Source organism: Natator depressus, chromosome 3 (genome assembly GCF_965152275.1).
Source record: "Natator depressus isolate rNatDep1 chromosome 3, rNatDep2.hap1, whole genome shotgun sequence".
In the NCBI taxonomy this organism is placed as follows: domain Eukaryota; kingdom Metazoa; phylum Chordata; order Testudines; family Cheloniidae; genus Natator; species Natator depressus.
Window position 1 is genome coordinate 209,101,575 of NC_134236.1, and position 25,675 is coordinate 209,127,249.

General features: G+C 45.7%; 1 protein-coding gene across 1 annotated transcript in view; it reads left to right on the forward strand.

The window, feature by feature from the left end:
- Nucleotides 1-4,919: 4,919 nt before the first annotated feature.
- Nucleotides 4,920-25,675, forward strand: part of GALM (galactose mutarotase) — a 65,438-nt gene continuing 44,682 nt past the window's right edge. Inside the window, exon 1 of the mRNA XM_074949863.1 lies at nt 4,920-5,029. The gene's annotated coding sequence lies outside the window, so the exon portion shown is untranslated. The remainder of the gene's footprint in view (nt 5,030-25,675) is intronic.

The following is a 25,675-nucleotide window of genomic DNA, read 5'->3' on the forward strand; positions in this document are numbered from 1 at the left end:
TTGGGCCCTAAGTGTCTGAGATTGGGCATCCAATATGAGTGGACACTTTTGACTTTAATCTCTGTGCCTCAGCTCCCTATTTGTGAAATGGGGACAGTCCCAACCCCTTGCCTCACAGGGATACTGTGACAATAAATTTAAGTTTGTGAAGCACTCAGATACTCTAGTGATGAGCACCATAAAAAAACTTCCACGAGGAAGTTAATAATTCTGTCTTCAGGGAATTCTTTTATTAAAAAATAATTTTTTGGGGAATTTCATGTTGGTTCATTTTATCCACCTGGGTGGGAGGCCCGGGGGGCCAGGCAGGTCCTGCCCTGGTGGGGGGAAAGGCCCCAGGTAGGCTGGAGAGCAAGCCTACACGCACCCAACCCACAGCAGTGGCCCCTGTACCACAGGACTGGAACTCTGGGCACTGCAACCTGACGCATGGATTCACAGCACTGCTCAGGTTTGGCTCAGCCACCCTGACAGAGAGGTGGCTATGCCAAACCTGAGTGGTGCAGAGACCCCAGGGGCTGGGTTTTTTTTGTTTTATGTTGTTTTTCATTTTATTGTGTATTATTTGGTATTTGTGAAAAACATGGGGCTCTAGTGAGCAGTAAATAAAGCCTGGGGCTACACGCTGCCCATTGAGGAGAAAACAAAATATTGAATAGCTACTCGTCAATTGAAGCACCATCCATCCTGTGTACTGACTGAGGCAGAGGTTCTGTGGAAAAAGATAGTATGTGATCGTGTAATTAAAGACTATCATAGTTCATGCACACAAAGGGGCCAAATTAAGGTTGCATGGTCAGCCTTAATTTTGGCATTTCCTAACTTTTGAGTACTTGACTTTTTAACTTCAATAATAATCTTTCAGCATAGCTTTTTGTGTATAGTTTCCTTGGTTTTTTAAAAAGCAAACAAACAGAAATTCCATCTTGTGGCATCATATTGATATCCACATGGATCAACAGCAGGGCTGGAACCTTTAGGTCCACCACACAGACCTCTGCCACTTTACCCTATGAGAAGCACATCATGCTATCCATTTGGACAATTTTTATCCCAGTTATCAGCCTCAGAGAAATCCAAATCCAACATGAGTTAATTCTGCATATCTGGTTCCCAGCCCTTATGCACTGATGGCAAAGGTGAAGGTCTTAACACCAATGTCTCCCATTAGTCAATGGACATGCATTCCCTCGTCACAGTTTCCATTTGAAACCAAGTATGCTTTTGGTTCTTCTTTCCCACAGCATTTTTAACATGTCTGATTTAATAACTTCTTATATTTGAGTTATCTTATATAATGGGGCTGTCCCAAATAAGTCCAAGATTTGTCCTTTCTATTTGGTGTCTGAACTGGTTTAGGGGATTTTATTATTTGGGACCTGTCCTGACTTGCATTTGACTGGATGTTTGTATTATTGCCAATACAACCTGGTCTACATAATATTTGTCGAGTCATCATTTCCTGCATCTGATTAGAATCTCCTTTCTCAGCATGAGTATTGGACACATGAATTCCTCCAAAACATAGAGGCATCACTTTCACATCCTCCCTAGCTGTTGTTTTTGCCTCTGTTGTGCCAATGCCATGAAATAATTGTAGTTCTGTGGCAAATTCTAGAGTCTCAGAAGGTCTCCTTGGCTTCCAGACACTCATTTGATTTGTGTGTCCAGGCCCAGCTGGGCATCAGTGAACTGGTCCATTGCCATAGAATCACAGAAATGTAGGCCTGGAAGGGACCTCAAAAAGGTCATCTAGTCCACCGATTGCACTCAGGCAGTACCAAGTAAATCGAGACCATCTTATCCATAGTATCTGCAGTGGCCTTTTTAAAACAATCTCAGTATAACTTCTCTTTCTATCCAGAACAGGACCATGTCACTGGACGATATCACCAATATTTTACTTTTATATATTTCTGTGAAAATGCTGTCCACAACTAAACAGTCACTAAGCATCCCCTGCCAGCAAGGTCTATAAGGGATGTGAACAGCTGCTTCACCCAATAAACTGAAGGACCCTTGGTTGAAATGCCTCTGGGGCCTCCTCCCTGGCACATCTGACTAGCATCCAGCTCAGCTACCAGGGATGAGCAATGGCCTGAATGCTTAGATTGCAGCATGGATAGCTCAAATTTCAAAATACTGGTTCCGTTGTTTTGATGTCATAAGAAGGAGATTGTTTCCTTCCTTTAGTTTTGCCTCTGTCAACTGCAATATTCACAAACCACGTAAATTAAACTGTGATAACTAAAACAAATAGGTGTTGAATTCAGGGTTATTAAATACATAGTGTTTTAAGATCATTTATTTTATCTGGATGTACAAGCAACCTTCCTCCCTCTTATTTGCATGAGTCCCTGGGAACTCATTAGAAACTCCAAAAATGTAACCAAAATAAACCCAGGATAACAGTAATTAGTACCTAGCTCTTATATAGAAATTTTTGTCCATAGAACTCAAAGCACTTAACAAAGGAGGGCAGTATCTTTATCCCCATTTTACAGATATAGGTAAATGGAGGCACGAAGAGTGGAAATGACTTGCTCAGGGTCACCCAGCAGGCCAGTGGCAGAGCTGGGAATAGACCCCAGGTTTCCCTAAAAGATCCAACACTCCAGATTAGAAAACAACCTCACTAGTGAGTGACTATATCAATATTTTAATTCCCAGGCATTCAAAAATATGAGACTCCCAGTGAGGTAATGCGGGTTTTTTGGGGGATGGGGTTAAATATATATTGGGTTCTTTTTGTTTCCCTTCTGGTTTTTGAGTCATTAGGATCATGTTTGTAAGCTTTTCTCTTCAGTCCTGAGAGCTAGAAGCTTACATTTTTAATTAAAGCTGAGATTCTCAGCTATCAAATGACTCCAGGCTCTGGGGCTTCAAGGAATACACCAAGTATTATGAGATTTGTGACAAAAAGGCTAGAGATAGTAACACTGAATATGGACCTGCTATTCATGTAATAAATTGCAAGGACACAGTTTGCAGAACTATGTGAGAAACTGTATTTGTCACAAACCTTAGACTGCTTCACCTGAAATTTGCCCACTGATCTGTCTCCACTTTAAGGTAGCTTGTCAGATAAATATTTTCTTTTTTATCTCAAATGTGGAGTTTTCCACCCTGAAAATTACACTGGCCTGAGGGCCAGGACAGGTAATATGGAGTTCTGCATCAGTGACCTGTTTAAGGCCTGATACATCTTTATCCTGCAGAGCTGGAAACAGGGAGCTAAATTCTGTGCTGGTAAAATACACCAGCAGAGAATATGGCCCAAGAGCTTTATTTCAATGACAAGGAGAGATTCATAGCCCTCTGTAGAGAGGTCAAGATATCAGATTTTTAAATCATGACATGTATAGGTATAGAAAAGTCACTTGAGAGGTTTTCATAGCTTCTGCTGAGCCAGGTGTAGTTGGACTGCAATCAAAGCTTCTGGCTTTATAGTCAAATGGATTTAAAATAGCAGCCCTAATTAAATCCTTTCAAACTCTCTGAAACATCAATTTTCTGTATGTTAGGGCCTGCTCCAGCTCTTAGTAGGGTCAACTGAAAGATTCCCATTGGTTCCAGCAGGAGTTGGATCAATCCTTTATGTGGCACATGCCGAATAAGTGATAGTGAGGCACAGTTTGAAGGTTTTTCAGCACACATTTAGGATGTATAGTTGTTTGTATAACTCTCTTGGCTTCACCACAAAGGAAGAATGGGCCCATCCCAAACACACACACACACTTCTGTCTGGCCAGCCCCGTCTTGTAGAAGAGCCACCAGAGGAGCTCCATCTGTGTGGGTGGAGTTTCCCTGTGATGGAATACCCCTGGGGAAACTCATGCATTGCCTGAACCCGGGTTGGTCTAGATGTTCACTTCTTGGTGCCTTAACTGGGTATTTCCAGTCACTGCATTGGCAGAAAATACATTTGAACAACCTTAACTCTAAGGCCTTGTCTACATACAAAAGTTGTATCACTTTAAAGTTACCTGATATACTTAAAATGGTTCAACCCCTCTAATGTGGATGCAGTTGTACCGGTATAAAGGTGCCTTATACCAGTGGTTCTCAACCTTTTTGAGCTCAGGACCCATTTGTGTATGTTCATGGCCTGTCCCAGTACATAACCTGGGGGTGGAGGCCCTGGGGTGGTTTTGGTCATGTCCTGCCCCCTGAGGAGGGGGTCTTGCCCAACACTTACCCCACAATGGAGGCTCCTGCAGCTCCTATGCTGTGGGTCTGGCTGGGCTTGGTCTCCGCTCCGGGTGTTGGTTGCACTGCTGCTCAGGTTTGGCCCCACCCCCTGACTGGACCAAATTTGTGTGAGTGGAGATGTGCCATTCACTTAAATTTGGCCTACCCAGGCTCCTGTCATCATGATGGCTGAGCCCAACCTGAGTGGCACTGAGACTCCGGAGGTTGCAGTGCTTGGACCAGGGAGGCGAGCCCAGCCAGCCCTGTGGGAGAGGAGCCACAGGAGTTGCTATGCGACCCTTTGAAACATTCTGGGAACGCAATTTTGTGTCCCGACTCACGGGCTGAGAAACCGTGTCTCATACCAATAAAGCTTATTTGTGTGCAAGAAGGAGAATATGCAATATTGGTATGAAGCACCCTTACACCAGTATAAACAGAGTGCACACACGGTTTGTACTGCTCAACTATAAAGTCAGACACTTAGCTCAAGTATCAGAGTGGTAGCCGTGTTAGTCCATCAGCAAAAACAACGAGGAGTCCTTGTGGCACCAGTGGTGGATTAATGATTTTGCCGCCCCTAGACCCTGAAATAACTGCTGCCCCCGGCCCCATATGAACTTATTTTAGTTTTTTTACAAATTCATTTGAACTTAAATGAATCTTTAAAATTAAAATAATTGAACACTTACAAGTTTTATTATAAATGAAATTACAGGTACAGTGGACCCTTGCTTGAATCCGCGTCCGTATAGCGCAATTTCGCTTATAGCGCAGGACCACGCCTGGATCCAAAACCCCGCATCCAAGCGGGAGTCCGGTGCAGTTTAGGATTCTCGTGAGTATGTTTACTAAATGGCGTCACGCCGTCATTGGTGGTTTCAATACGCGCTGTGATTGGTAGAATTGCGGCCTCACTGATGCCGCGATTACAAAAATGCTGCTGTTATAAATTTGCCGCCCCTGCAAATTTGCTGCCCGAGGCGGAGGCCTTGTCGGCCTAGGCGATAATACGCCGCTGTGTGGCACCTTAGAAACTAACAAATTTATCTGGGCATAAGCTTCCGTGGGCTAGAATCCACTTCATCAGATGCTGATGAAGTGGGTTCAAGCCCACGGAAGTTCATGCCCAGATAAATTTGTTAGTCTCTCAGGTGCCACAGACTCCTCGTTGTTTTAGCTCAAGTAGTTTTACTGGTCCAAAACCGGGGTTTATACTTGGCCTAGGTTGACAAAGATTGCACGTGGATGTGTGCACACGATAAAGCCTCACCATGCTGCCTTTAGTCCTGTGAAAAAAAGGTTAACAGCTTTTTGCACTCTAAAATGTATCTTTGTCCTGTGGTTTCCATAGCCATCCTTCCTCCCTACACCTTTCTGTTCTGCTTTTATTTATACAGGAACTTCTTGTTCACTGTCTGCTAGCATGTTTTGCAGCTTTTTTTATCTCATGCTAATCAGCAACATGCATATCTGTCAGTGAACACTTCTAAGACAAAAAGAAAAGGAGTACTAGTGGCACCTTAGAGACTAACACGGCTGCTACTCTGAAAATTCTAAGACAGCAGCAAATTTGCACTAACTTGAGTAAATCCTTCCCCCACAACCCCCTTCCATCTCCTCATCCCCTCCATGGCATTGCAGATCTCTAGCAGCAACAAAGCCAGTAAATTTCCATTGCACACAGGCAGGGGGAAGGGAAGATGCTGAGCCATGCAGGCCATCTGTGTACCATGGATGTGTGCTCGGTGCGGGCTCCAGTACCCTAGTGATAAAGAGTTGGGCAGGAATTATAGATGTACTCCTATGCAAACCCACTGCAGAGTGGAGTGTGGGAGTTGAGGTGAAAAAACTACCACTCCGTGGCCTGGGAGGAAGATTCCAACAAAGCTGGAGCAAACATTTAGCTGTAGATCATCTGCCATAGTGTGCTTTTCAGTGATGTTTGCAAGGGGTGTGTGTGTGATGTTTCATGCTGTCTGGAGTGGCTCACGACCGTGAGTGCCTACCTCAGGGCACAGAGTAGCAGCCATGTTAGTCTGTATCGGCAAAAAGAACAGGAGTACTTGAGGCACCTTGGAGACTAACAAATTGTTAAAAAAACAGCAGATACCCCCATTATGTTCTATGATTAGATTTTACCAAGCCAGTAACAAATGTGAACTCCTGGATCACTGTAACGGTCTTACCATGGAGTCAGACAGTCTCCTTAGACTCTCCAGTCTATCTTGCCACCCAGGCAAACTGGACTTAGTGATAAATGGTCACACCAAAAATCACACTGAATTGAGTAAAGACAACCCCTGTGCCCAATTCTATAATAATGCTAAAGTTTTATTGACTAGGAAAAATAAACAAGTTATTTAGTGGTTAAATCGAGCAAACGTATGCACAAGCTAAATCCTCAGAGTGACACAGTTGTAGTGCTGTAGTCTGTCAATTCAAAGTGTCTTGCAGGGAAGACCCAGGAGGCAACCTCATAGGATCTCTGTCTTCAGTTTGGTGGCTCTGGCCCTGTGTGAGTTCAAACAGTGAAGAAATGGAATATTTTCCTGTGACTTTGTTTTATTTCCTTCATTCAGCTTCCAGATCCCCAGGATGAGCTTCCTGGCAGGTAGCATTTCCAAGATGGGATAGGCCAATTAACCAATCATTTGTATTGCAATGTTCTTCGATGGCCCATCTGATTTTGATGATCCTTCGGGATGAGCAGAGGGGATGATTCCTATGCCTGGATTCACAAGTTCAGAGCAAATGTTTTCAAAGTTATAAAGCAAAAACCATATTTTCTTATAGCATGGAATAGCGACATTATAAGTAGGATTAATGCATGCAGCAATTTACAAACGTTTCATAGAGTCTAAACACTCAATAGGTTTCAGAGTAGCAGCCGTGTTAGTCTGTATCCGCAAAAAGAACAGGAGTACTTGTGGCACCTTAGAGACTAACAAATTTATTTGAGCATAAGCTTTCGTGGGCTACAGAACACACATAGTACGTACCACTTCCAGGTCATAGTAGGTGACATGCAGCGGATACAGATTGCCTTTCTTCTCCAGCACAGACAAGTTATCATTGTTGCCAATGCTCACAATTCTACTGTGAAAAGAAAAGGAGGACTTGTGGCACCTTAGAGACTAACAAATTTATTTGAGCATAAGCTTTCGTGGGCTACAGCTAGATAGATACTGTGTCTTATTTAAACCCATCTGCAGTCACCCCTATTGGTCCAAGGCCTTCTTTTTAGAAGCTTCTCCTTATTTTGAAGCTTCTCCTTATTTATTCTTTGAACCAGACACTCTCCCCACTTCATTTTTTCTGGCCTTATAAATCACTTCTTGAAAGTCTCTTTTTTATGGTCTAGTTTGGGTCTTTCTTTACAGCACATGTTTCTATACCCAAACTTAAGCTAATTTTCATTCTCTAATTTTGTTCCTTCTACAGCAGGTAATGCTAATATAGGGGAGTTCATCTGACCTCAGATCATCCTCCTCCGCACATCAGAGAACGGTGGCCACTGGGGCCTCCTTCATAGCAACACAGGAGGATTGCTTCCAGACCCATCCATCCCCTAGGGAATGCATTTCTCCATTCCTTGCTCAGGTAAAACTCCCACAGAATTGTCCCTTTGATCTTTAAAGCAATGTCCCAGAAGTTCTCTAAGGGTGCACTGTAATTTTTAAAACCAAACTAATTAAAAAGAGAAAAACTTAGTGGATCTCTATTGACTCTCTGCTGTGGGTAGGCCTTAAATGCTTGTTTTCTTTCAAAGGAAAGATACTATGTAGGTATCTTATCACTCTCCTCCCCCAAAATTCCCTTTTCTGATGCAGCAGTGTACCTTGGGGAGTTTCATGGTTCTCCTTGACACTGAATATACTAATTCTTGAACTACTTATAACGGTTTTATTATTACAATGGTGCTAAGTTACCCCAACTGGGAGCAGGACCCCTTTGTGCTAAGGGCTGTACATACACATAAGAGAAAAAATTCTAGACAAAACAAGGATTACTCTCTCCATTTTATACCTGAAGGACAGAGAGCTGAAGACCCAGATTTTCAAAGCTATTTGGGCACTTGAACAGTGCAGATTGGTGCCTAGTAGGAATTTCAAAAACATCTGAGCAGGTTAGGGGCCTAATCCTATTGATTTCAATGGGATGAAGGCATCTAGCTCATTTTATTGCTTTTGAAAAAATTCTCATTAGGCACCTATATGCTTTTTATACACCTGAATATCTGGCCTGAAGTGACTTCTTAAGGTCACAGGGAGTCAGTAGCAGAACTGGAAATTTAATCCAGTTTTTCCAAGTCCCAGTCCTACACAGCACTCCCTCAGCTAGCTGATATGCTGCATGGCCTGGCGCATTTGAGTTGTCTCTTACTCAAAAATATATTCACAGTCCATCCCTCCCCCCATGTATCTTTATATTCCCAACATTACAGAACATAGTACAGGCATATGTCAGGGGGGCCAATCCATTCAGCTCACTCTGAACTTCCCCTTTACTGCCTGTTATATATCTTGCCTTATTGAGCTAATTACCTCATTAGCCCAGTCATTGTCACCCCAAGTGTCAATCTCACCATAAGAGATTAATTGCTTCCAATCAACCTTGTAATCTCCTGGTATGCAGTTACCAGATAGGTGCTAGAGCTAGCATTCTATCACACCCAGTCTAACGCCTTAGCCACAAACAGTCCTTCCTCTTTGCATGTTGCTTTTCTTTTCTCACCCTTCAGTGTCATGGGACAGATGCTTTCTAAATGGCTTAGATTAAAAATTAGCTAGAATGGAAAATAAGGAAAATTCTGATGCTGAGGAATATGTAACAAAAAAGAATAAGTGAGGAGGCACAGGCTCAACACAGCCACACAAAAGCAAACTACAAGAATTTTAAGCTAGTATAAAGAAAAGGAGTACTTGTGGCACCTTAGAGACTAACAAATTTATTTGAGCATAAGCTTTCAGGAGCTACAGCTCACTTCATTGGATGCATGCAGTGGAAAATACAGCGGGGAGATTTTATATATACAGAGAACATGAAACAATGGGTCTTACCATACAGACTGTAACGAGAGTGATCAGGTAAGGTGAGCTATTACCAGCAGGAGAGAAAAAAAACCTTTTGTAGTGGTAATCAAGGTGGGCCATTTCCAGCAGTTGACAAGAATGAGTGAGGAACGGGGGGGGGGGGGGGGAATAAACATGAGGAAATAGTTTTACTTTGTGTAATGACACATCCACTCCCGGTCTTTATTCAAGCCTAATGTAATTAATTCCAATTCAGCAGTCTCTCCTTGGAGTCTGTTTTTGAAGTTTTTTTGTTGAAGAATTGCGACAGTGAGCAGAGCAGTGATGGCGGGCATTGTGGGACTGGTTTTGAATGCTATAATTCCTGACGTCTGATTTGTGTCCATTTATTCTTTTACGTAGAGACTGTCCAGTTTGGCCAATGTCTCCCAAGATCCGTGAGAGTGATGGGTCGTCCTTAAGGATAGGTTGTAGATAACTTCTACAGGACAGGCCCAACAAAGAAAATAACAGAATGCCACTAGCCATCACCTTCAGCCCTCAACCTAAACCTCTCCAGCGCATCATCAAGGATCTACAACCTATCCTGAAGGACGACCCATCACTCTCACAGATCTTGGGAGACAGGCCAGTCCTTGCTGACAGACAGCCCCCCAACCTGAAGCAAATACTCACCAGCAACCACACACTACACAACAAAAACACTAACCCAGGAACCTATCCTTGCAACAAAGCCCATTGCCAACTGTGTCCACATATCTATTCAGGGGACACCATCATAGGGCCTAATCACATCGGCCACACTATCAGAGGCTCGTTCACCTGCACATCTACCAATGTGATATATGCCATCATGTGCCAGCAATGCCCCTCTGCCATGTACATTGGCCAAACCGGACAGTCTCTACGTAAAAGAATAAATGGACACAAATCAGACGTCAAGAATTATAACATTCAAAAACCAGTTGGAGAACACTTCAGTCTCTCTGGTCACTCGATTACAGACCTAAAAGTGGCAATTCTTCAACAAAAAAACTTCAAAAACAGACTCCAAGGAGAGACTGCTGAATTGGAATTAATTTGCAAACTGGACACCATTAAATTAGGCTTGAATAGAGACTGGGAGTGGATGTGTCATTACACAAAGTAAAACTATTTCCCCATGTTTATTCCCCCCCCCGCCTCGCCCCCCAGTTCCTCACACATTCTTGTCAACTTCTGGAAATGGCCCACCTAGATTATCACTACAAAAGGTTTTTTTTCTCTCCTGCTGGTAATAGCTCACCTTACCTGATCACTCTCGTTAGTGTGTATGGTAACACCCACTGTTTCATGTTTTCTGTGTATATAAAATCTCCCCACTGTATTTTCCACTGCATGCATCCGATGAAGTGAGCTGTAGCTCACGAAAGGTTATGCTGAAATAAATTGGTTAGTCTCTAAGGTGCCACAAGTCCTCCTTTTTTTTTGCGAATACAGACTAACACAGCTGCTACTCTGAAACCTGTCTTTAAGCTAGTATGTATCTCAAAAGAAAAGTAATTCCTATAGCAACTGAGGGCTGGTCTACACGACACAGCTAGGTCGACATAAGATGCCTTATGTCAACCTAATTATGTCAGATTTTGTCTACATTGCAGAGTTTTGTCACCAAAAGGTGGATTTTGGCAATGAAACAGTGGAGGTGTACACACTGCAATGACACTTTTTTGGTGACAAAACTCTTCAGTTTTGGCAACAAAATATAGCCACCTCGACAAGAGGCACAGGGCCTTTTGCAGCAAACTTAAAGTGACAAAGTGTCAGTGTAGACGCTGCCATTCGTTATATTGCCATCACTGGCCTCCCACACTGCCCGCCATGACTGCTCTGCTCACTGTTTTGAACTCTGCTGCCCTGCATTCCTGCTACACAAGCATGCACCTCTTCCCTTTCAAAGCTCTGTGAAGTTCTGAGAGCTGACCATGCTGCTCAGCTCTGGCAACAAAGGGCAAATCATTAATGTGGAATGCTGCTCTCTCCCACACTAGGAACACAGAGGGGGTGTGTGTGTGTGAGTGAGAGAGAGACTGCTGTGCTGTGCTGTGCAGAGCCAGGGAGGGAGGTGGGGGCTGATGTCGGGGATGTCCCCCTCCCCCTGCCTCAGGGGCTGGTTGCTTCCAGCGGCTGTCTGAACTTAGAGACATCCTGTCTACACACCCACTCTCTCTCACACTCCCCCGACAGACGCTCTGTCTCTCATTCACACACATATGCACGCTCCCTGTCACACACTCTCCCCCGCCCCCCTTCAGTTGAAAAGGGTCTGGCAATCTAGTAGGATGCCCATGGAACCATGGGATTGAGAAATCTGCATCATGTGGGGCTGTACCTGCCCCATGAGGCATTGCAAATCCTTCCCAAAGCACCCTGCAGCCAGCTGCACAGTGGGATAGCTATCTAGAGTGCGCTGCTCTCTGTCTCCATGCAGGAGCTGCTAGTGTGGTGCACTCTGCTGACACGAGCATAGCGTGGAGATGCAGTTGTGCTTTAATTAAAGTGTCATAATTTTTAGTGACAGCATTCTGCAGTGTAGACAAGGCCTCGGTGTCTACACTACAGCCTTCCTCCTGCCCACGTCAGTGCCCTGCTACACTGACATACTAACTCCACCTCCATGAGAGGCGTCATGCTTATGTTGGTGTAGTTAGGGCGACACAGTGTCTGTGTAGACCCTGGGTCCCTTACATGGGCTGTTGGCTGTCTTGTCAATTTCCTGGCAGGAGCTGTGAAATTGACAAGAAAGCCAGGCAGCTAGAGCCCAGTTGCTGCCCTGGAGAGTTCCGCAGCTTCCTTCCTGCTCTATGGTAGCCAACTTTCTAATTCCAGAAAACCTTGCCCCACTCACAGCCCCACCCCTTCCCTGAGGCCCCGCTCCTGCTCACTGCATCCCCCCTCCCTCCATCGCTTGCTCTCCCCCACCCTCTCTCAAGTGCTCATTTTCACTGCAAGGCCCAAACAGGCGTAGTTCTTGTTTTGACAGATGTATTATGCTCAGTTCAGGTTTTACTTGTTACAGGACGCAAGAGCTGGCAGCAAAATAATCAAAAAGGGTAATTTTTTAAAAAATGAAGTTTCACAAAGGTTTTCATGATTCTTTCCCGCCCCTCTTCCCATTTTTCGTAACCAGCTCCATGTTTTTTGTTCACTAAAGTTATTGTAATTTTATGTGTGGAATTAGGACCACACATTATCACAGCTGCAATGGGTCCATTAAAAGCCCACTCCTGAAGCCCAAATACAAATCCATAGAGCACAACCACAGAAATGCACAGCTGTCCAGATACCTATATAAATACATCTGTAGAAACTGTCTCCCACACCTACATGCAGTTACACACGTGTATTCATCTGTACACATCTAGCATGCACTAACACATAGACTTCCACATTATTTAATATTACAATTGTTGTTTAGTGCCTAGAAACCCCAACTCAGATGAGGGCTCCAGGGTGGTCAGTGCTGGACATATACATAAAAAGAGAGAGTCTGCAACAAAGACAGGTTTCAGAGTAGCAGCCGTGTTAGTCTGTATTCGCAAAAAGAAAAGGAGTACTTGTGGCATCTTAGAGACTAACAAATTTATTTGAGCATAAGCTTTCATGAGCTACAGTGAGAGCTCACGAAAGCTTATGCTCAAATAAATTTGTTAGTCTCTGAGGTGCCACAAGTACTCCTTTTCTTTCTGCAACAAAGAGTTTATAATGTAGCTAGGTGGGGAGAAATGTATGATACATAGAACCATAGAATATCAGGGTTGGACAGGACCTCAGGAGGTCATCTAGTCCAACCCCCTGCTCAAAGCAGGACCAATCCCCAATTTTTGCCCCAGATCCCTAAATGGCCCCCTCAAGGATTGAACTCACAACCCTGGGTTTAGCAGGCCAATGCTCAAACCACTGAGCTATCCCTCCCCCCGATATATTGGCTCTTCTGCAATTATTAGTCAACAACATTCACTTTTTAAGAAATAATACATTTCTTTTAGAGTTCCCTTCTCTTTTAAAAGCTTGTTATGAAATGAATACAGACATATTTTATGTCATCAATTTTTTTGCGTGCAAGTCAGCAAAAGGAATAAAAGTCAAAGAATTAGGCTGCAAATTTTATTCACACAGGTAGACACACATGCAGCAATACACGCACCTCCCTACACAAAGAGAGACCGTCTTACACACATACAATGCATGCATGCACACACTTGCTGTTAAGGCTGATTCCCCACTCTGGCACTTCGACTGCAGAAGGCGGGGGCTCACAAGGATTTTAAAAATTAATACTGGCCAGTTCAGGTTTGTATTAAACTTCCAAGGTTACAGCTTTTTTTTGACCTTGGATTGGTAGATGCTGCCACCACCCAAGTGCAGGACCCCTTTGAGAGCCCAGGAAGGCAGACGTGGGAATTTCTTTCTGTGGGGTACCCTCAAGCCTTTTCACACACACCCCTCCAGGAAAGAGCTGAGAAAGAAAAAAAGGGGGAAATTAGCCATTGCCACCAGCTAACTAAACAACATGTGCACAAACCTTTTAAGACACAAAAATTCTGTTTTTAAAAACGATAAGCTTTAGTTAAAAAAAAAAAAAGAAAGAAAATACATCTGGAAACATAGGCTATTGCTAGATCTTAAAAGAATAACTAAAAGGATTAAGCACCAAGAATAGCTTTCTAGGGGTCCTGCTTAAAGGTTACAAGCAAAACAAAAGCACCTGGGGTTAGCGCACAGGAGTTCACAAGCCATAAGGAAATAAAAAGAAATAAACCTAATCACATCTTTTTAGACATTTTCTGATCTACTTACATATTTGGGGTTTTAAATGGGTAGTTTTTATGTATGATACTGAGGATTTTTCATGGGATTTTATAGCTACTGGCTGGCTGGGTGTCCATAAAAGGGAGGTACCCCCCCTTCATTTATTACAGCCCCCCCCCAAATTACAGACAGTGTTGGGCAGCCTGGTTTAGGTCAGGTCCACGCCGTCTGGGATTTCTTCCTGGAGGTTTAGGAAAACAGAGTTAATAAGATACATGCACCTTTAATTTTACTACTAATTACATGAAGAACTAAACAGTATTTTTCACATTTTATGGACTACGGTGACATAGAATGCAGGAACATTTTTACCCGGCTGATTTTGGGAAACCTTCCTGGGAGAGTGCATTAGCCACTTTGTTAGAGGCTTCTGAAATGTGTTATATTTTAAAATTAAAGTTTTGAAGAGCTAAACTCCACCAAAGAAGTATTTTGTTAGTTTTTTTGACTGTATGAAGACACTTCAGTGTAGCATGGTCAGTCTGCAGGTGGAAATGCCATGCCCAAATGTATGGGTGTAGCTTCTCTAGAGCATACACAATGTTTTTTTGAGACTGACCAGTGGCTTTTCCTTTTAGAAAGTTTTTTGCTGAGAAACACAACAGGATGGAATTGTTGATTTGGTTCTTCCTGCATTAAAACTGCTTCTACACCACACTCAGACACATTTGTGGTTATGACAAAAGTTCGGTTGAAGTTCGGGGCCCTTAGTACAGGGTCAAATGTAAGGGCCACCTTAAGCTGGTTAAAGGCTTTTTGACACTTTTTAGTCAATTGAACTGCATTTGGTTGTTTTTTCCTGATTAGGTTGGTTAGTGGGGTGGCAATTTGACTGTAGTGTGGTACAAATTGTTTGTAATACCCAGCCAAGCCCAAGAAGGATTGGTCCTGCTTCTTTGACTTAGGGACAGGCCAATTTTGGATAGCATTTACTTTAGCCTGTAGGGGGTTGATAGTTTCTTGACCCACCTGGTGTTCAAGGTATGTTACCCTGTTTAGGCCTATTTGAAAATTTTTGGCCTTAACGGTTAATCCTGCCTCCCTTATGTGCTGGAAGACAGCTTGGAGGTGTTTTAGGTGTTCTGCCCATGAATCTGAGAATATGGCCACATTGTTAAGGTAGGCGACTGTAAATTTCCCAAGTTCAGCCAGAAGGTTATTTACCAGTCTTTGGAAGGTGGTGGGTGCATTTTGCAGTCCGAAAGGGAGCACAGTAAATTCATACAGCCCTACATGGGTGATGAAGGCTGACCGTTCCTTGGCTGGGTTATTTAGCGGCACTTGCCAGTACGCCTTAGTTAAGTCTAAGGTAGAGATGGATTGGGCACATTTTAGTTTTTTCAATAGCTTATTTGTGTGTGGCATTAGATAGTTCTTTGGGCGAGTTACAGCATTTAGCTTATGGTAGTTTACGCAAAAGCGGATTTCCACATCTGGTTTGGGAACCAGAACCACTGGAGAGGCCCATGCACTCTCAGAGGGGCAGATTACACCCATTTGTAACATGTCCTTGATTTTCTTTTTTATTGTGGTTTTGGCTTGAGGAGCCGTCCTGTAGGGTTGGGCTTTAATTGGGCGAGGATCACCTGTGTTAATGGAGTGGTATGCCTGTTCTGTCCATCCTGGGGTGACTGAAAACATTGTCGCGAAGCTGGTGCACAGCTCCTGGATTTGCTGTTGCTGCTTACACCCAAGGGTTGTGGAAAGGCTTAGCTCTTCTACGCCACCGTTGCTTTTCCCTTCATAGTAGACTTTTTTAGGCTACTTAGCGTCATCTCTTTCCTGGGCTGTAAACTGGAGAACCTTGATTTTTTGGTAATAAAAGGGCCTTAGAGAATTAACATGGTATACTTTAGGTTTTAGGGTAGGGTTTGGGAACACTATGAGGTAATTAGCAGCTTCCAGGCGCTTTTGGACCATAAATGGTCCCTCCCACAACGCTTTCATTTTATTGGCCTGGAGCGCTTTCAGGACCATGACTTGGTTACCTACTCTGAAGGAACGCTCTCTGGCATGTTTATCATACCAAGCCTTTTGCTTTTGATGAGCATTTTGTAGATTTTTTTTGAGTAAGGGCTAGAGAGTTTTTGAGGGTGTTTTGCAGGTTGGTTACAAAGTTCAAAATGTTAATTCCTGGAGAAGATGTAACCCCTTCCCATTGCTGCTTCACCAACTGTAATGGCCCCTTAACTTCGTGGCCATAAACGAGTTCATAGGGTGAAAACCCCAAACGGGGATGTGGTACAGCCTTGTAAGCAAAGAGCAACTGCTGCAAGACTAGGTTCTAATCATTGGAGTGCTCATTTATGAATTTATGTATTATGGCCCCCAAAGTTCCATTAAACTTCTTCACTAGGCCATTCATTTGATGGTGGTAAGGGGGGGCAACCAAGTGGTTCACCCCATGAGCTTTCCAAAAACGTTTTATAGTCCCTGCCAGGAAGTTAGTTCCCGAATCCGTAAGGATGTCGGAGGGCCAACCTACCCTGGCAAAAATGTTTGCCAATGCTTGGCTCACGCTTTTAGCCCTGGTGTTGCTTAGACCTACTATTTCAGGCCATCAGGTGGCAAAATTCATGCAGGTCAGTATGTACAGCTTTCCTTTGAGTGTTTTCCTAAGGAAAGGACCCAGAATATTCACAGCTACACGCTGAAATGGAACCTCAATTATGGGGAGTGGCTGGAGAGGGGCCTTGACCTGGTCTTGGGGCTTTTGCACCCTCTGGCACACCTCACAAGACTGGACATAGGTAGAAACATTTTTGCCCATTTCCTTCCAGTGGAATGACTTTTTCAAATGGTTTTTGGTCCTGTTTACCCCAGCATGGCCACTAGGGTGATAATGGGCTAAGCTCAAGAGCTTTTCCCTATACTTAGTTGGAACTACCAGCTGTCTCTGAAGATGCCAGTCCTCCTTGTGGTCACCAGAAAGGGTTTTTTTGTATAAGAGTTCTTCTTCTATAACAAACCTGGACCTATTAGAAGAGCTGAGAAGCGATGGGTTGCTCTGTGCTGCCGTCCAAACTCCCTTGAGGCTTTCATCTGCTTTCTGCTCTGCCTGGAACTGCTCCCTTGATGCTGGAGACATTAGTTCCTCGCTGGGTTGTGGACTTGGGCTTGGTTTCACTGGAAGCGATGCAGGTGATGGGGATGTCTTCGTTGACTGTGAACCGCTTTCTACTGGTACACTAGATTGTATTTCAGGCTCCGGTTGAGCTTTTTGCACCAGTTGAGCTGCTGCTGTAGGTGCAGGCTTTGTGGTGCCCTTTGGTGCTGGCTCCCCTGACTTGGGTGAGGTTGCAAGCATGGGCTCTGGTGCTGACTGCTTCCTGGGTCTGGCTGGGTCCCAGGAATTGGATTTACAATCACTGCCATAGACTCTGGTCTGGTTCTACCCCACTGGCTGGGTTCCCAGGCCTGTGGTATTAGGGGACACAGACTGGGTTCTTGTAGGAGGCTCAGGAATGGAGTTAGGTGTGGAGGCCTGTTTACCTGGCTGCGGGTGACCATCCCCACCCTTTTTGTTAGCCTCATGGTTGGCTGTCTTTTCCCAGCAGCATGGGAACAGGATAATTGTCATAGACTGCAAAAGTCCATGTTCCTGACCAGCCCTTGTACTGGACAGGCAGCTTGGCTGTAGGCAAGTTAAAAGAGTTGGTCTTAAAGAGTTGCACTGTCACTTGGGCCTTTGAGTTGATGAATTTGGGGTCCACCAGGGATTGGTGGATAGCTGATACCTGTGCTCCAGTGTTTCTCCATGCAGTAATCTTCCTCCCGCCCACACTTACAGTTTTTTCTTTGCTCTGGGGATATTTGCGAGGCATCTGGGCCTGAAGGCTTTTGGTTGGATCCCGGGGTGATGAGTTGCAGTCAGCTGGTGCTCTTGGGGCAGTTGGCCTGTACATGCCCCAGCTCACAACATTTAAAGCATCACCCAGCTGACTGGGCTGGGGCGAGGTGGGTGGTTGGAGAGTAGGGTGGTAGGACGAGAGGGCATTTGGGGTCTTCCTCGCTGTGTAGACGGCTCCTCCTTGTGAGGTGGGGCCTTGGGCTGACTTTGATGGTGGGGTGTTGTTTCAGGTTGCCCCTTCTGGTATTCCCACCAACTGCTACTAGCTTTCTTTTTTTACGCCACCTTCACCCATTTGGCTCCGATCTTCCCTGCCTTGATTACAGTTTTGGGCTTTTCATTTAGGATGTACCTTTTTATTTTCTCAGGAACACCCTCTAAGACAGGGATGGGCAAACTACGGCCTGCGGGCGGGATGCGGCCCGCGGGATTGCCCCCCGGGGTGCCGCAGGCTCCGCGCCATGTCCCTGGGGGAGGGGAGGGCAGAGGGCTCTGTGCGTTGCCCTTGCCTCCAGGCACCGCACCCCACAGCTCCCATTGGCCTCCCACACCCCGCACTCCCTCCCGCACCCCAACCTCCTGCCCCAGCCCTGCATACAATTTCCCCACCCAGATGTGGCCCTCGGCCCAAAAAAGTTTGCCCATCTCCCTGCTCTAAGAACTGCTCCATTTGTATTAGGAGAGACAGCTCTTTCAGAAACTTAACGCTTGCTTCTGATATCCAGGCATCCCAATGTTTTACAGTGTGGTCGGCGTGTTGGGAAAATGCCACGTCTGGTTTCCACCTTAGGGCTTTGAACTGCCGACGAGCATGCTCGGGTGTTAGCCCCATCCTAATTCTGGCCTTTTGTTTAAAAATTTCGTACTTGTTTATGTGGTTTTTAGGCATTTTAGCTGCCACCTTTGCTAAGGGTCCACTGAGTTGTGGCTTCAGCTCCACCCTATAATGGTTTGGAGGGATGTTGTACCCAAGGCCGGCCCTTTCAAAATTTTCTAAGAAGGCCTTTGTATTATCGCCTGTGACGGGTTGGATCACAGAGAACCCCTTGGGAACTGCCACCTGATGTGCCAAGACTACTTCTGTCCCTGCCTTCCCTGCTAGCTTGGGACTCCAGAACCCTGCCTGGTTGTGCCAGACCTGCTTGCCGGCTACAAACACAGACCCAGGTCTGAACCACATCCCACAAACTGCAGGCTTAACTGAAAGCACCGTAAGAAGTGTTCCTGTCTCTAACACTCAGATGCCCAACTCCCAATGGAGTCCAAACCCAAAATAAATCTGTTTTACCCTGTACAAAGCTTATATAGGGTAAACTCATAAATTGTTCGCTCTCTATAACAGTGATAGAGAGATATGCCCAGCTGTCCCCCCCCCACCCCGCCCCCAGTATTAATACATCCTCTGGCTTAACTAATAAGTAAAAAGTGATTTTATTAACTACAGAGAGTAGGATGTAAGTGGTTCCAAGTAGTAACAGACAGAACAAAGTGAATTACCAAGCAAAATAAAATAGAACATGCAAGTCTATGCCTAATACAGTAAGAAAACTGAATATAGATACTGGAACACCTCTGCGAGTGAGGTTTTCCAGTAAGCTTCCTTTTACAGACTAGTCTCCTTCTAGTCTGGGTCCAGCAATCACTCACACCCCCTGTAGTTACTGTCCTTTGTTCCAGTTTCTTTCAGGTATCCTTGGGGGTGGAGAGGCTCTCTCTTTAGTGAGCTGAAGACAAGATGGAGGGGTCTCCCAGGGGTTTAAATAGACAGACAAAAGGGAAGTCTTTTTTTAATTTTAAAAAGTTCTAGCCTTCCCATTGGCTCTTTTGGCCAGGTGCCCACTCACTTCCTTTTACCTATGCATCGCAGTGAGACTTTTTAACCCTTTACAGGTAGAGCAAGTAGAGAACAGCTACCAAGAGGGATTTTATAGCTACTGGCTGGCTGGGTGTCCATAAAAGGGAGCTCCCCCCATTCCTTTGTTTATTACACTTGCTTACACAGAGACATTTTTTCATACAGTTTTCCAGGGGCTGCCTAAATCACCCAGCTGGGAAGGGAGGAGGATTGGCTGGAGATGAAAAGATGCGGGTGGTGGTGGAGGAGCAGGGATGGGGAGGGAAAGAGGCCAAGGACGAGAGCAGGGTGGGGGTGAGAGGGGGCAGTGAAAGAGAGAGGGGACAGTGTGGGGGGTATGTGGGGTGGTTGGGGATGCAGGGGGAGGCAGAAGGCTACAGGTGCATGAGGATGGTGGGGCACAGGTGTATAGGGACATAATGGGAGTGCAGGAGTGTATGGAGATGAATGGGGTGCAGGGAGTGAGGGACACTGGGGTGGCGGCTCTGGGAGGGGGAGAGGATGAGTGGGAGAGGGTACAGGGCTGGGATGGGTAGGTGTCGGGAGAAGGATGGGATGGGACAGGGGAGGGATGCAATGACGGGGGGATGGAGGTGTGGAGGGTGGGATGGGGAGGGATGCAATGACGGGGGGATGGAGGTGCGGGGGGGTTGGGACGGGGAAGGATGCAGTGAGGGGGATGGAGGTGCAGCCCCATTCCCAGCACTCGGAGACGGGGATACACATAGATTGAACTCCTGGGTGCTGGCGATGGGGCAACAGACAGACCGTGTTTCGCTGCAGGGCACGCTCCACAGCTCGAGCCTAGCCACGCGAGGAGGAGAAGGCCGGGCAGCAGCGGGAGAGGTGCGTGTCACGTGACCCCTCAACAGCTGCCTGCTGAGCCCTCGCAAGTTGCACTCACACCAGTTCCTCCCCTTCTCTGACCCAGCCAATAGGAGCTGCAATTGTGGGCGGGGGATGGGGCAGCATGCGGACCCCCCTGGCCACCTGTAAGGCTAGGAGCCAGACATGCCGGCTGCTTCCCGGCCTGGGAGCCATGTGGCACGGTGGCGAGCAGGGAGCCTGCCAGCCCCACTGCGCGGCGATGCAAGCCGGACAGTCAAGGGCCCGGTCAGTGGTGCTGACCAGAGTCGCCAGGATCCCTTTTTGACCGGGTGTTCTGGTCCAAAACTGGATACCTGGTCCCCCTACCATGCTCCCAAGCAGCTCGTCAAAGTTCAGGGCCCTGGGGATGGTCCAGTGGGAAATAGAAATTGATGATAAAACTGCATCAGTGAAATACCTGACTTATTTACAAAGAACATACAAAGTCCTGTTTCTCTGAACTCTGAAGGAACCAGGAACAAAGGGAGCAGTCCCTCCCTCAGTCTCCATGTGACTGAGTGGTAGGAGTGCGCTGGCAGGTTATTTCCCATTCTGATTAACTTGTAACCAGAAGACGCTTGAAAATTGTAAATTGCTAATTTATGGTATTTGATCAAATAAAGTACAATGGTGTTGCCTCCCCCTCACTCCTTTGAGCATCACTGTGGGTCCCTGTATGTATGGGTGGGGAACACAAAGAGCATGAATGAATTACTGATGATAATGTTAGTTAAGCAGATGAACCCAGACCCTCCTCAAAACGAATCACAGAACTAAATCAGAATATCAACTCCTTTAATGTTACAAAAGCCACAGTCTCCATCACCACTTCCTCGCCAAGCTACAGATCAGAGCACATTTGCTAATCACAAACAGTTCTCTTAGTGTCAGCAGTGTAGAACAGAACATTAGAATTCTCTATGACATTCTATAGGATGGATCCAAAAATCTACAGAAAGGTTATCATTTTCTATTAAATTGGAAAAGTTTTGAGAGTAATTTCTATAGAATGGTGTTACATTTCTATAGAACCTTATTGATTTAATCCCTATGCAATGATATAGGACTTTTCCATAAGAGTTGTCCCGAATACGGGCCCTGATTTAATAAAGCGCTTAAACCCCATTGGAGTCTATGGCATTTAAGCATGTGCACAGAGGCTTTGCTGAATAGGGATGGAATTACTGTGATTGTTCCCAGGAGGCAGGGGGTGCCCAGGATGTGAGGCACCTCGCTACCACCTGCCCTTAGTGTGAATGGCACACCCCAGCTTATCAGTGTCACCTCAGTATTGTGACCCTAAGCTCCATTTCATGCACAGCACTTACAATCATTTTTAGTGAAAACAAGAATAAGTTTATTTAACAAAGTATGGAGATGGGAGAAGAAGCAAGTCAGATTAATAGAAAGAAAAGGTTACATATAAAATAAAATCATAACATACATTCTAGAGCCTAAGCTTAACTAACAAGAGGCCCTCTTGTCTGTAATAAAGTCCTGCTTCCCCATAGCCCTTCTCACAGCATTTGTCAGGCAGGATGGCTCAGACCCTCCTTTCATAAGAACAAACCTTGTTCTGGCAGCATGTCTCCCTAGATGAAGGATGCCCAGGCGTCTCTTTGCACCGCTAGATCTATTAGACCAGTCCTTTGTTCTTCACTTGTAAACAGGGTTCCCAGACCCCCAGCTGTTCATCTCTTCCTGTTAACTTTCCTCCTAAAGTCCCCCACAGTCTCTTCATTAGCATTTGACTTAGTATGGAAACAGATTTCTGTTGCAAGACACACTACACAATGATTGGCCAGGGAGTTAAGTGTCTCGCACCTCCCGTATGGTGGAATGTGTCTCAAGCCACACTACCTCTGGGTGACCTGCCTTTAACTTTAAGGCTCCAAAAACATCATTTCCAATGTATGCACATCTCCTTCCATATAACCGCACACACATTTCTCATGATGACCAGCGTGACACAGACCTCAGCAGAGCCCTGACATGACGCTCTTTGGTGAACTAGACTGTAAATACGAGGCCCAGGGGATCCCTGTAGCCCTGATATACCCTTGTGCCCTCTGCCTGTGTCAGGGTTCCTTCCCCTGAACTCTACAGGGGGACCCGCATGAAAGACCCCCTAAGCTTATTCTTACCAGCTTAGGTTAAAAACTTCTCCAAGGTACAAACTTTGCCTTGTCCTTGAACAGTATGCAGCCACCACCAAGCGTTTTAAACAAAGAGCAGGGAAAGAGACCACTTGGAGACATCTTCCCCCAAAATATCCCCCCAACCCCTACACACCCCCTTTCCTGGTGAGGCTTGAGAATAATATCCTAACCAATTGGTTACAAAATCATCAAAGACCCAAACCCCTGGATCTTGGAACCATGGAAAAATCAGTCAGGTTCTTAAAAGAAGGATTTTATTAAAAAAAAAAGAAAGGTAAAAATCATCTCTGTAAAATCAGGATGGAAAATACTTTACAGGGATTCAGATTCAAAACACAGAGGATCCCCCTCTGGGCAAAACCTTCAAGTTACAGAAAACAGGAATAAACCTCCCTCTTAACACAGGGAAAATTCACATAAAACAAAAGATAAACTAATCCGCCTTGCCTGGCTTACCTATACTGGTTGCAATATTGGAGACTTGGATTAGGATGGGTTGGAGAAAATGGATTTCTGTCTGGCCGCTCTCAGTCCCAAGCGAGAACAACCACTAAGCCCTGGTCTACACTAGGAGTTGAGGTTGAATTTAGCAGCGTTAAATTGATTTAACCCTGCATCCGTCCACACGACAAAGCCCTTTTTTTCGACTTAAAGGGCTCTGAAAATCGATTTCCTTACTCCACCCCCGACAAGGGGATTAGCGCTGAAATCAGCCTTGCCGGGTCGAATTTGATGGACTGTGGACGCAATTAAATGGTATTGGCCTCTGGGAGCTATCCCAGAGTGCTCCATTGTGACTGCTCTGTACAGCACTCTCAACTCAGATGCACTGGCCAGGTAGACAGGAAAAAGCCCACGAACTTTTGAATTTCAATTTCCTGTTTGGCCAGCGTGGCAAGCTGAAGGTGAGTGCAGAGCTCATCAGCAGAGGTGATCATGCAGAGCTCATCAGCAGAGGTGACCATGATGGAGTCCCAGAATCGCAAAAGAGCTCCAGCATGGACCGAACGGGAGGTACGGGATCTGATCGCTGTATGGGGTGAGGAATCCGTGCTATCAGAACTCCGTTCCAGTTTTTGAAATGCCAAAACATTTGTCAAAATCTCCCAGGGCATGAAGGACAGAGGCCATAACAGGGACCCAAAGAAGTGCTGCATGAAACTTAAGGAGCTGAGGCAAGCCTACCAGAAAACCAGAGAGGCAAACAGCCACTCCAGAGCCCAAAACATGCCGCTTCTATGATGAGCTGCATGCCATTTTAGGGGGTTCAGCCACCACTACCCCAGCCGTGTTGTTTGACTCCTTCAATGGAGATGGAGGCAACACGGAAGCAGGTTTTGGGGACGAGGAAGATGATGATGATGAAGTTGTAGATAGCTCACAGCAAGCAAGTGGAGAAACCGGTTTTCCCGACAGCCAGGAACTGTTTCTCACCCTGGACCTGGAGCCAGTACCCCCCGAACCCACTCAAGGCTGCCTCCTGGACCCGCCAGATGGAGAAGGGACATCTGGTGAGTGTACCTTTTAAAATACTATACATGGTTTAAAAGCAAGCATGTTTAATGATTAATTTGCCCTGGCATTCGCGGCTCTCCTGGATGTACTCCCAAAGCCTTTGCAAAAGGTTTCTGGGGAGGGCAGCCTTATTCCATCCACCATGGTAGGACACTTTCCCACTCCAGGCCAGTAGCACGTACTCGGGAATCATTGTAGAACAAAGCATTGCAGTGTATGTTTGCTGGCGTTCAAACAACATCCGTTCTTTATCTCTCTGCGTTATCCTCAGGAGAGTGAGATATCATTCATGGTCACCTGGTTGAAATAGGGTGCGTTTCTTAAGGGGACATTCAGAGGTGCCCGTTCCTGCTGGGCTGTTTGCCTGTGGCTGAACAGAAACGTTCCCCGCTGTTAGCCACGGGGAGGGGGGAGGGGCTAGCCACGTGGTGGGGGGAGGCAAAATGCGACCTTGGAATGAAAGCACGTGCTATGTATGTAATGTTAACAGCAAGGTTTACCGTGAAAGAGTGTACCCATTGTTCTAGAAAATGTGTGTTAACTCAAAACCCTGGGTTTAGCAGGCCAATGCTCAACCCACTGATCTATCCCTCCCTCTGGTATTTCAGGCAGGACTGAATTTCCATTAAAGTTTTCAAGGTGCCCCTGACAGACCTCACCAAAACGATTGTCGGCCGTTGATTTCACGGAGGGAGGGGGGAAGCAAATGAATACAAAACAAATCTGGTCTATTTCTTGTTTTGATCCACTCCATCTATCTTTTACATCTTTGGCTGGCAGCAGACGGTGCAGCAGGACTGCAAGCCATCCTCATCTCCTGCCTGCCCTGCAGAAGATGGTACAATAGGACTGCCGGCAGGACTAAAGAGAATGACCTGGTTGAGTCACTCCTATTTTAGGTTTCAGAGTAAGTGAGCTGTAGCTCACGAAAGCTTATGCTCAAATAAATTGAATAGCTCTAAGGTCCCACAAGTACTCCTTTTCTTTTTACTCCTATTTTAGTCCCTGCACCCATGTCTGCCCAGGCGTTCCTGACCGACCTTACTGAGGCGGCCAGGAGCACCTCGGACATGATGAGGATGGTTTTCAGGCCTATTGTACCATCTGCCGGCACAAGGCAGTGGGTTGCTGCTGCTGTGTAGCAATGCCGTACCGCGTCTGCCAGCACCCAGGAGACATACGGTGACGGTTACCTGAGCGGGCTCCATGCTTGCCGTGGTATGGCGTCTGCACAGGTAACTCAGGAAAAAAGGCGTGAAATGATTGTCTGCCCTTGCTTTCACAGAGGGAGGGAGGGCCTGATGACATGTACCCAGAACCACCCGCGACAATGTTTTAGCCCCATCAGGTA